Below are 9,952 nucleotides of genomic sequence, written 5' to 3'. Positions count from 1 at the left end.
TATGGCTCCTGCAGAATACTACGGGATACTAATTTTACAGGTGCATTCTAGTGAACTGCAGTCCTTAATATCAGAATGTCATTAAAAATAATGCACTCCTTATGCCCAGGCAGTTAATTTAATATTAAATCAATAAAACATTTACTAGGACTGGTGAGAGGCCTGGTTGCTGACAGGAGACTCAACTCACGGCAACAAATGTCTCCTCACCCTTTGCATACAGCTGCTGGTTTATTGTAGAAGACGTCGTTCGTCCTGACAAATCACCTCCCTAAGCCCTAATGAGTGCAGAAATTCAGAACATTTGGGGGACATTTATTACCAAGAAAATACACCGGCCTTTTGGGAGATTTGGATCGACAGCAACAATCAGCTATGAGCCAAGTTCAGTCCAGCAGGGAACACAAAATGATTCTCTTGGCCACACTGAAAGAAATTGCAGCTCTTCCCAACTGGTTTCACCTCTGGGTATGGAGGTTGGGGTGGGAACTCTTCCCTCCACTGACTTTTCACTGCTGGAGCTATTTCAGCCTCCATCAGGCTCCTGACAAAATCCTGAAATGACAGAGATTTCTGGGATAGCATCCATCACAAACCGCCTGCTGCTGAGCACAGCAAATCCCCTGGCACAGCCACCTGTTCTGCCCCAAAGTTACTTCCTGTTTTACAAGAGTCATCCAGAAAGTAATGCCTCGTATTTTTTTCCATAGAAACAACAACAGATAAAAAGAGGGCAGCAACAGTATTTGACAGAGAAATTTCTCAACTACAAAACAGACACAGTCATCACCATTAGCTATGCATTTTCACCAGTGATGAGCAAGAGCCTGCACGCTGCACTTGTAACAATCTGCGCCAGTGGAGGTGACCCCCTGTGACAGCTGAAATGTACCACCCACCACCTCACCGTGTGACACCCACTGTTCGGTCTCCATAAGCATTCAGCAGTGTCAGTGGGCACAATCTTTTCTGCATGGAGGAATTCAGTTCCCCCCCTTTTCTCCATACGCACTTTCATGTCAAATGCCATTGTGCCAGACTGCCCCTTTGCTGCCATGTGTCACACAGCAACAAAATGTAACAGGATATTGGTGGGAAGGTTCAACCTCTACTGCCATACCACCAACATCTGCCTCTGACATCGTGGGACAACATCATAAAATGGGATGCACTCCATAGGAGCGACCCTCATCTTCAAGCACAAAATACAGGATTTTGCCAGTCAGCCTGGTGACTGATGTCTTATATTGACATTAAGGGGATGACTGGGGAACACTGACTTCCATGAGCAGGACCGTTCTGGGTATAGTTCACTCAGAAATGCTCCCAGCAGACTCTCCTTCCTGCTGCCTCCAGGAGCAAGGACATGGGTGCCCAGAACACTGGTGGCAGAGTCTGGTCCTTGCCTGAAGTATCTGCCTAGATGACAAGGTGCTTCCTCCTGTGCCTTCCATAAGCCCCGTGTACGTGGGACAAGTCAGGGCCTGAGCAGCAATGACTTCTCCTGACACTGCTGGTGTTATTTGTGTGATGAGGCTCTGTGTTGCACTTACAGGAACACTTCAGCTGTGACCCACAAAGCCAAGCCAGGACACATTTAATATTGAACTCAATCCCTAGCAGCTTCTCTTAGGCATCAGCATTCCAGCACATGTAATATGATGAAAACAAATTTCATGCCATGAAAGCAAAAATATGGGGAAGGTCTGGGAGCATATTTAGGATGTGGTTTTCATAAGCACTCAGCGCTGGTTTAACTCTGCTCCTATTACAGTCAAGGGTAAGTAAACCCCATTGACTTCAGTGGGAGCGGAATTAGGCCAGCACGGAGTGGTTTTGAAAATCCCACCCTTAGCTTTTATATAACGTAGAAAATAAGAATCACATGTAAACCTTCATAGGGTAATTGGCCCATTAAAGTGCATATCGTTATTTATCTTAGCCACCATCTTCAAGCTGAAGATCTGCAGCACTGATAGATGTGGGCTGGCGATTGCTGGCTGGGGAACGCCCTCGGGCCTGGGGGAAGTCACAGGGCCAGCTGAAAGCAATGCCTTGACACTACCGTCAGTAAAAAACAACAACAAGGATTTAAAAAAAAAACAAAGACGCTTGCAGAGCTCTCTGCATTGAAGGCAAAGAAGAGCTTTTGATTGGAAGAACTAAAATCTTTATGTTCCACCTTTACGTTCTTTTGCTCATCCTGATTTATGACAAAAATATCTCTGTGATGTGAAAGAAAACCAGCTCCTTCATTTTCCACCTGTCTTTTCAGTGAACTCCACAACAGTCATACAGAAAAATGTGGATGAAAGCATTTTTCACCAGCGGCTTTTGATAAGGAGGTGCTGACGTCCCAGCCAGCTGCCGCGGTCCTGCCAGGATCAGAGGCACGAGGAGATGGACTGGTGCACCAACCTGGAACATGTTGTTCACCTGCCCATGATCCAGGAGAATATGAAGGGGGGAAAAAAAACCCACTGTTTAAGGGGCTGTAAAAGCCTGAGCTGTTCCCTGAAGCACAGCTTTGGAGCATGTCACTATAGGAAGTAGGCAGAGAGCAAGGTGGCCTTGGAAGGGGTGTACTGAAGCAACTGCCTCTGCTTGTTCCCCTGTGCACAGGACCCTGGTGTGCCCTCGGCGCAGCAGTGAGTCAGGAGTGACTCACGAAGACGGCAGACTTGTTCTCAGGCACCCAGGAAGCTCAAATGCCGGGGCACCAGAACATGAAGGCACCTTAGTTGTGCAAGAGGTTGTGCTAGGTTTATTCATGAGAACTAGCAGAACAAAACACGAGGGGAATTCAGTATTTCATCAGTGCTTTGAGATTGCCAGCGGTGACAGAAGGATACGGCCACCGTCATGTTGCTTTCTGACCCCAAGTGCTCCACCTCCAGCTGAACCTGGGACCTCCCCACGTGGCTTGAATGGAAAGTGCTGTCAGCTTAATCCTGATGCTGTCAGCAGAGCATTTGTCAAGCCAGCGTATCAGGTAGGGATAAAAACAACATGCGTCCTTCAGAGCAATGCGATCGGTGCTCCCACTGCACCCAAATCACCGCTCACCCCTCTCTGCCCTGCCCTGGGCCTAGGCACGCTGATTGCAAGCACTCTGCTGATACCTTGGCATCTGTTGGCTGATTGCTGTTCACTCCTGTTGTCAGGGCATGAATCCCCTGCCGGTAAGGCCTTACACACTCCAATCGTGTCAAGTCCTCACTGCAGCAGGGCTCTGTGGCTCAAGCTCAGCTGCTGAACCAGCCACTGCTCCATGTTTCTGGCCAAGCTCTGACCACAGCACTGGGAGCACTCTGCAGAGACCCCGAGGCTCCCTCAGATGGGAGTAGGGGCAGTCCCTCCCCCAGCACTGTGCAGGCAAGAAAAAAGCCACTGTGCCCAAGTGGTAAGCAGTGCTGTGAGAAGGGACTGGAGTCCTGAAGTTGGTGTTACCACTCCATCTGGGTTCAGGCTCCTAGCTCACCCCTGAAAGTGCCACTGAGGTTTCTCAGCCATTCCTGAAACTTTACTCGCAGTGGGGAGACAGGGGTACCTGGCCACAGCCTCCAGCAGTCGTAACCCACACAGGCTCTTCATCTAGCACATGAGAAGTGACCCCCGGAGACTCTGGGCTACTGAGGGAAAAGATGCTTTTATCATACATTTTTGCCATAGCAGACGCGCGGGGCTCTTTGCCAAGTTCCTTCGTTCTTTCCCCTGCTTTATTTGCACAGATGTTTTTGCCAAGGCTTGTCATCAACTTGGAGAGGGGGCAGTTGAAAAAAAATAATAAATAAATAATAAAATGACCGAACAAGTTGAAGAAATTGCAAACAGTAAATCTGGCACTCGCTAGGCCAAGCCCAATAAGTTGCTGAGGTTGTACTTTTCAGATTTGGCTTTAGTCTCTTGTAAATTTTCAGTTATTTTTAACCCACCTCTCTGAGAGAGCCTAGGAATGAGAAAGTAATCGTTTCATCAACTCAGGCTATATAAATCTCCTTGGGGTTTATTATTTGCTGTTTCATTTTACTGGCACAAGTGCTCCTACGAAAGTACAATAACCTCCTCATTGATTTACAACTTGGAAGCAGGCACACGCTGAAAAACCCAGCGTGCAGCACCTGAGGAAAAGTGCACCAAGTTAATTGAAAAGCTTCAGGAAACTGGAATTCCTCACAGTGATACTGTCACATGCGTCAGTCGCCAGATGTAACTCCAATTTTCTGCTTTCATAATAAGAATTCAATTGATATCCCCAGAAATAAAAATCTGCAGCCAGAATAACAGCACATTTATCATCAGCAGGTTTAAGCCCTAGAACAGAGCTGCGTGCAGCTCTTAGCTGAGGGGCTAGTAAGTACTGCGGGTGCTTTTTTTTCTTTTTCTTTTTTAAGCGAGTGTGGTTTTGTGCATGTACCTATGCATGTGCATCCCCATAGACATATATATATATATATCTCCTGAGGAAGCCCAAGATTAGAAAGAGGATGGAGAGCTGCTCCCATAGCCTGAGTTCACATCAGTGCCCTCGTGCCTTTTTTTCACCCATTTTCTTCTTCCACATCTCTGTCTTTCTCGCACAGATTTTCCTGCAGGCCGCCCACACACCTGAGCCATGCAGTCATTTGCCAGGTACAGGGGATATTCTCCAAGAAGGCTTTGATTAGAAATACAGATGCTGCCTACTCCTTTATGAGCATACCTACATCCCAGTGATAACCCTTTCATTGTCTTTTGGAGATCTATTTATTACAATCCTGAAGGTGCAGTAGCATAGAGTGGTAGGGAAAACTAGGCAACAGGCAATATTAACACATCTGTCTGCTTTCTGGAGGTGGTAGCAAGAGGCTTATTCTACAGGGGACCACAGGCTGACAGACACTGCTGAACAGCATTCTTTTTATCCAAATTCAGAGGTTTCCTGGTTGGCTGATGCCCCACGCTACTGAGTGAGGCTTTTATTTTATTGAGGTTGGGTTCCTTGTGTGTCGCTAAATACAGTACAAAACCCCCACCTTCACGCTGCACACTCTAGATTTGCCTTAGAAGGCAACACACAGCATCCCTGAAAACAAGGACATTTTGATTTCTATGCATAAGAAACAGGCTCTGTGTCACTCTTTGGTGAGACCTTATCTCTATCCACAGGCTCAGTGGTACATGAAGTCCCCAGCAGGGATTTAGCTCTCCTCGTAAAGATAGCAGGCACTTGTATAATGTGAACATTCCCATGCAGATTTCACATACATTACAGTGAAAAAAGCCCCTTTGCTGTTTTCCAGCAGCTTTTAGGCAACGTTTGGCTTTACATACTCAGACTGGATGGAGTTGACTTATGAAGCTTCCTGTCAAAAAGGACAGCTTCTGGATGATGCACAAATGACCATTTCTTTCCATGTATCTGATATCTGCAATTCCCTTCCAGATAAAAAAAAAAAAACAAAACATATTAAATGCAATGGAATCAGTGTCCTCACTGGAATTTAAATTCTTTCATATATTTTGCATTCAATACTCTTAATATATTGCACTCACACATGTGCACAGAAGCATATATCTATATAGGTGAATAACATCTAAACAAAATACACATTATAACAACATTGTCTGCTGTATGGGGGCAAACAGTGAAGATCACCAAGACTAATGGATACTTTCCAAGAACACAGGTTACCACAATGTCCTTTGCCTGAAGTCAATGCTGCAGCTCTCTCTCTGCACTCCCATCAGCAGCCCCAGCAGGAATCACGTGCCAAAGCCACCCAGCACACAACACCCAGCTCTGACTTCCACCTATCTGACAACCCGCAGACCACTGACAGCCATCAGGGTTTCTACCAGATCCCTGGGCTTCCTGACCCTCAAAGTCCAAACTGAGCACTGGTCTCAGGTGCAGAAACAGGCTCACACCACGGCTTTGCGGAAGATTTGAAGACCTTCAACAAGGTCTCGGGAACAGCAGCAACATGTTTGTGACTCCAGCACCTTCCAAAACAAACCAGGTCATTCTGCTGTTAATGAACACCTCTCAGCATTTGCTCTCAGAGTGCGCAAAGCTAAGTTTAACATCAACAACAAAAAAGATGAAAATGTATAGCAATTTAATGATGTCAGCTAAACATTGCCCTATCACCATGTTAAACAGTTTAATCTCTGTTAGTAGCAGACATATTGTGCTCAGAAGTAAAACAACTCAAGTAGAAGAGGCCAAATTACTTCTCAGATTTATTAGACCTTTGATATGGGCTGAATTCCCCAGGCAAACAAAGCCCTTACGAGTAGCATAACCAGTACAAAAAGCCAGTCTGGAAACTGGAACCCTCTCAGCACTGTCAGTAGATACCACGAGGCTGCAAACCTCCCCTCTGGCCACAAGTGCTTGGTGAGAAATACCACCTTCCTGCTGACTAGCAGGAGGCTTCTCCCACCAGCTGCCTCGCAAGGGCTGTGAACTTCTCCTACAGCTGCAGAAGAATGACGTCTAAGCTTGCTATGCCACTCAGATAAGCAGCTTTTAGGTACTTTCCGCACAGTACACTACACCTCTCTCATCCGAGATCCTCTTCCTTCTTTAATCATTTGCCCAAATCACAGCAGTGCCTGATTTTCATGAGGCCAGGCAGGTGAACTGCTGAAGGACGCATCTCACAGGAACAGCTGACCTCCAGGAGCAGACTAATGAGGTAATCCTGCGGAGAGTGCCCATAGTGCTCTGCACGCTGCAAGAAGAGCTAAGTCAATGAGTCAGTCCAAAGTACTCTTCATATTAACCTGCCTCTAAAGTTTAGGTAAACTTCCTGATCACTTAGACTTTCAATTTATTTTTAGGGAACTACTTCTAGTAAGTGGTTCAAGATGGACTATAGTTTAACTGGAAGCTTGGGAGTAAAAAAGATGGTCACAGGAAAGCTGGGTTCAATTCTTGCCTCCGCCACAGACTTCCTGTATAAATCTGGATGCATTGCACTGGGGGGGTATTCGCCCACCTAACTCAAAACATCTAATTTCAATGCCTATATTAAGAGCTCAGGCTTCCATTATAGTCAGTTGGGTGAGCTAGGCTGGGCTGATTCAGAGCACTCTCAGGAGCAGTGTACTTACTGGCTGCATAGGGAGTGCGGGCTTCTAATTAGAGAGCATAAGGCAGATTCTGAAATCCCCTCTGCCCTTCTGCCATCCTTGGGGCTCAGCTTCTCACCTTGAGATCTGTTTTGGATTAGTGACGTGAAGAAAGTGACTCCCAAAGTGTGCCTGAGCACCAGTCCCCTGGTGCAGCAGGCAGGAGAGATGCAACAGAAGAGTGAATTTCTAATTTAAATTTTCTCATTGGCATCCGTGATTTATCTGCTTTCCACGTTTTGTTTAAAAAAGCACGTTTCAAATGCATGTATATGAATCTGCTTTTTTTCTCCCCCCCCCCCCCCCTTTTTTTTTTTGTCTTTCCTGATTGTTCCCATCGAGTTCTTGAGGATGCAGCGTGACTGCAGAAGTTCTGGCAATGTTTGTGATAATACTTTCACCATTGCCAGCTTTTAAGAACAGGCCCACAGAATGAAACATCCTTTCCATTGGTGTCCTTAGAAATGAAAAAAAGTAGCTTCCATACGCTACTGAAGCAAATTCCTTGAGTATTCTCCCCCAGACATACTCTGCATGGGTTTTGTCCACCTTTAATTCTGAATGACTGAGGATATGGTTCTCACAACTCTAGACTGAAATTTTCTGAGAACATAGTTTGAAATGCCTAAAAGAGTTACAACGTGGACAACCATCCAATATTTTGCAAGGAATTTTCAAACATGAGGCTTCACATATATTGGATTCAGCTCTGAATATTGTTGTGGCTTTTCTTTCCTTTTTTTTTTTTTTTTTTTTTTTTTTGAGGACTATAATCTTCTCCTTCACAAAACATCCTATTTTGGATTTATGCTATATCAGAATCTGAAGATTGTGCTACTGAGCAGCTACTCAGAATCATGGGGTGATAAATTAAAACAGGAAATGGACCATTTCTACTATCAGGGTCACTGTTGTCAACTCCTAACAGGGCAATTGACTTGTCAAGTTGTCTCTGAAAGCCAGAGCTCAGATTTCATTGCCTTTCACATTTTTTTTGGAAGAATTTCATACCAGGCTCTGTGAGCCTGTCTTTCACCCAGCTAGCCAGGAAATTCCAGGGACGAATCCTGCACATAAATTGCAGAGAGGATAATGAGAGTCTCACTGAAGCAACTGTGTGGAAATATTAAGTACAAGAAAAGATATGCTAGGGATGTGCACGCAAACAGATGAGGATTTGTCTGTATACCATTATCAGACGTGGATGAGATCTTAAATATGAGAGATCATTTCAAAAAATCACAGGATACCTCTAGCATCAAGAAAGAAGAAAGAGAAAGCTTTGATGCTCCAAGGACAACAATCAAATCCACCTGTTAGAGAACCAACAGAATAACTGTAAACAGACCAAAACTCTTCCTACCTGCATTTTTGTATTTTTATGTAATATGCACACACACACACACATATACACTGTACACATATACACACATGCAAAGCAGTTACGGACCTAACTGGGGTCAGTATTGCCTAAGAACATTTGCTCAGCAGAAGAGAGATCCCCTGCTTTAATCAGCTTCCAGGCCAGAAGATACCAGGCAAGGCAGAAAAGCAGCTTGTTTGGATATCATATCACAGGGTAATGCCAGAGAGCAGAAGAGAAATGATTTCAAGCGCATCACCGTATGCTTGGGTCATGCTTCTACCCAAATTAGAATTTCAATTTTCCAAAATGCTTTGGAGCAGTGCAGATACTCAAATGATCATAAAGGGAAACGCCACAATTACAAAAATGCTCTTGTTCCAAAACCAAAATTGTTCAGTGGTCAGCTAATAGATTTCTGTTGTTAAAGATTTCTTTTGCTGGTGCTGCTACAGCTATTAAATTGAAAGGTTTCTGTTATGACATTGACATTCTTGTTTTTATTACTGATTAACTTTTTTTTCCTTTCCAGACAAAGCCACATTCACTTTCCATAGAATACCTGAGCCTCAATGCAAATAATTTCTGGACGAAAAAGATTCTGTCGGAAAATAGTGACCAACTCTTATAATCATGGCTGACAACCCAAACACACCCAAACGTGCTGTACGCCCGTGTTATCTTCAGAGTAGTTTGAGTCTTTGTGGTGTCCTCATGTGATGGCTCTTAGAATGGAGAAACGTGAAATGAGTACGTGTAGGGTTTCTCTCCCTGGCCCTGCAGCAATGCCTCCTCTTCCCTCCAACCCTAAAAAGGCTCCCTACCACCTCACCCCCAGTTTAACCCTCTTGTCATTTCCTCTTGCCCTCTTCCCGCCATATCATGTTTCCAGTTCAGAATCTGTAGATCCACAATTGTTTAAAGAGCAGCTCAAACTTCCAACTTATAAACATTGCTTCCTCTGTCTCCTGAATTTATTTTAATAGCTGATATTTGAGCCCATGGGATTGTTTTAACTAACACTGTATAGTCAGAAGGAATCACTTTCCTCCAGGCTAGCTCTAGGTCAATAGCATAAGGCAAGACCCCCTCACATTTCATTACCCAGGGATCAGATCCCCTTTCCCAATCCATCACTCTGAAGCTCGTTCCTCCTATTCCTCTCAGATTTGCCTGCATGATTCATGCGGTGCCAAATCAACAGTATATTTGCTTTTTTCTCAGTTCATTGTTTTTATTTGCTTACATGTTCCCTGTCATAGTTCAACTCATAAATCAACGCTGGTTTATTTTCTACAAACCCGTTGAAAGTTTGAGCCAGTTTCCACTGTTATGAAAGACTCCCAATACTACATGTCCTTTAACAGGTGGAAAATGTCTTAAGAGGCTGTTTGGATGAGAATGATTTTCTAAGACAAAGCAGTATTTATTTATGACTTAATCGAATTCCAAAACAAAGTAACAGTTCCC

This window comes from Numida meleagris, chromosome 3 (assembly GCF_002078875.1).
Source record: "Numida meleagris isolate 19003 breed g44 Domestic line chromosome 3, NumMel1.0, whole genome shotgun sequence".
Lineage (NCBI taxonomy): Eukaryota > Metazoa > Chordata > Aves > Galliformes > Numididae > Numida > Numida meleagris.
Note: the sequence above shows the minus strand (reverse complement) of the source record.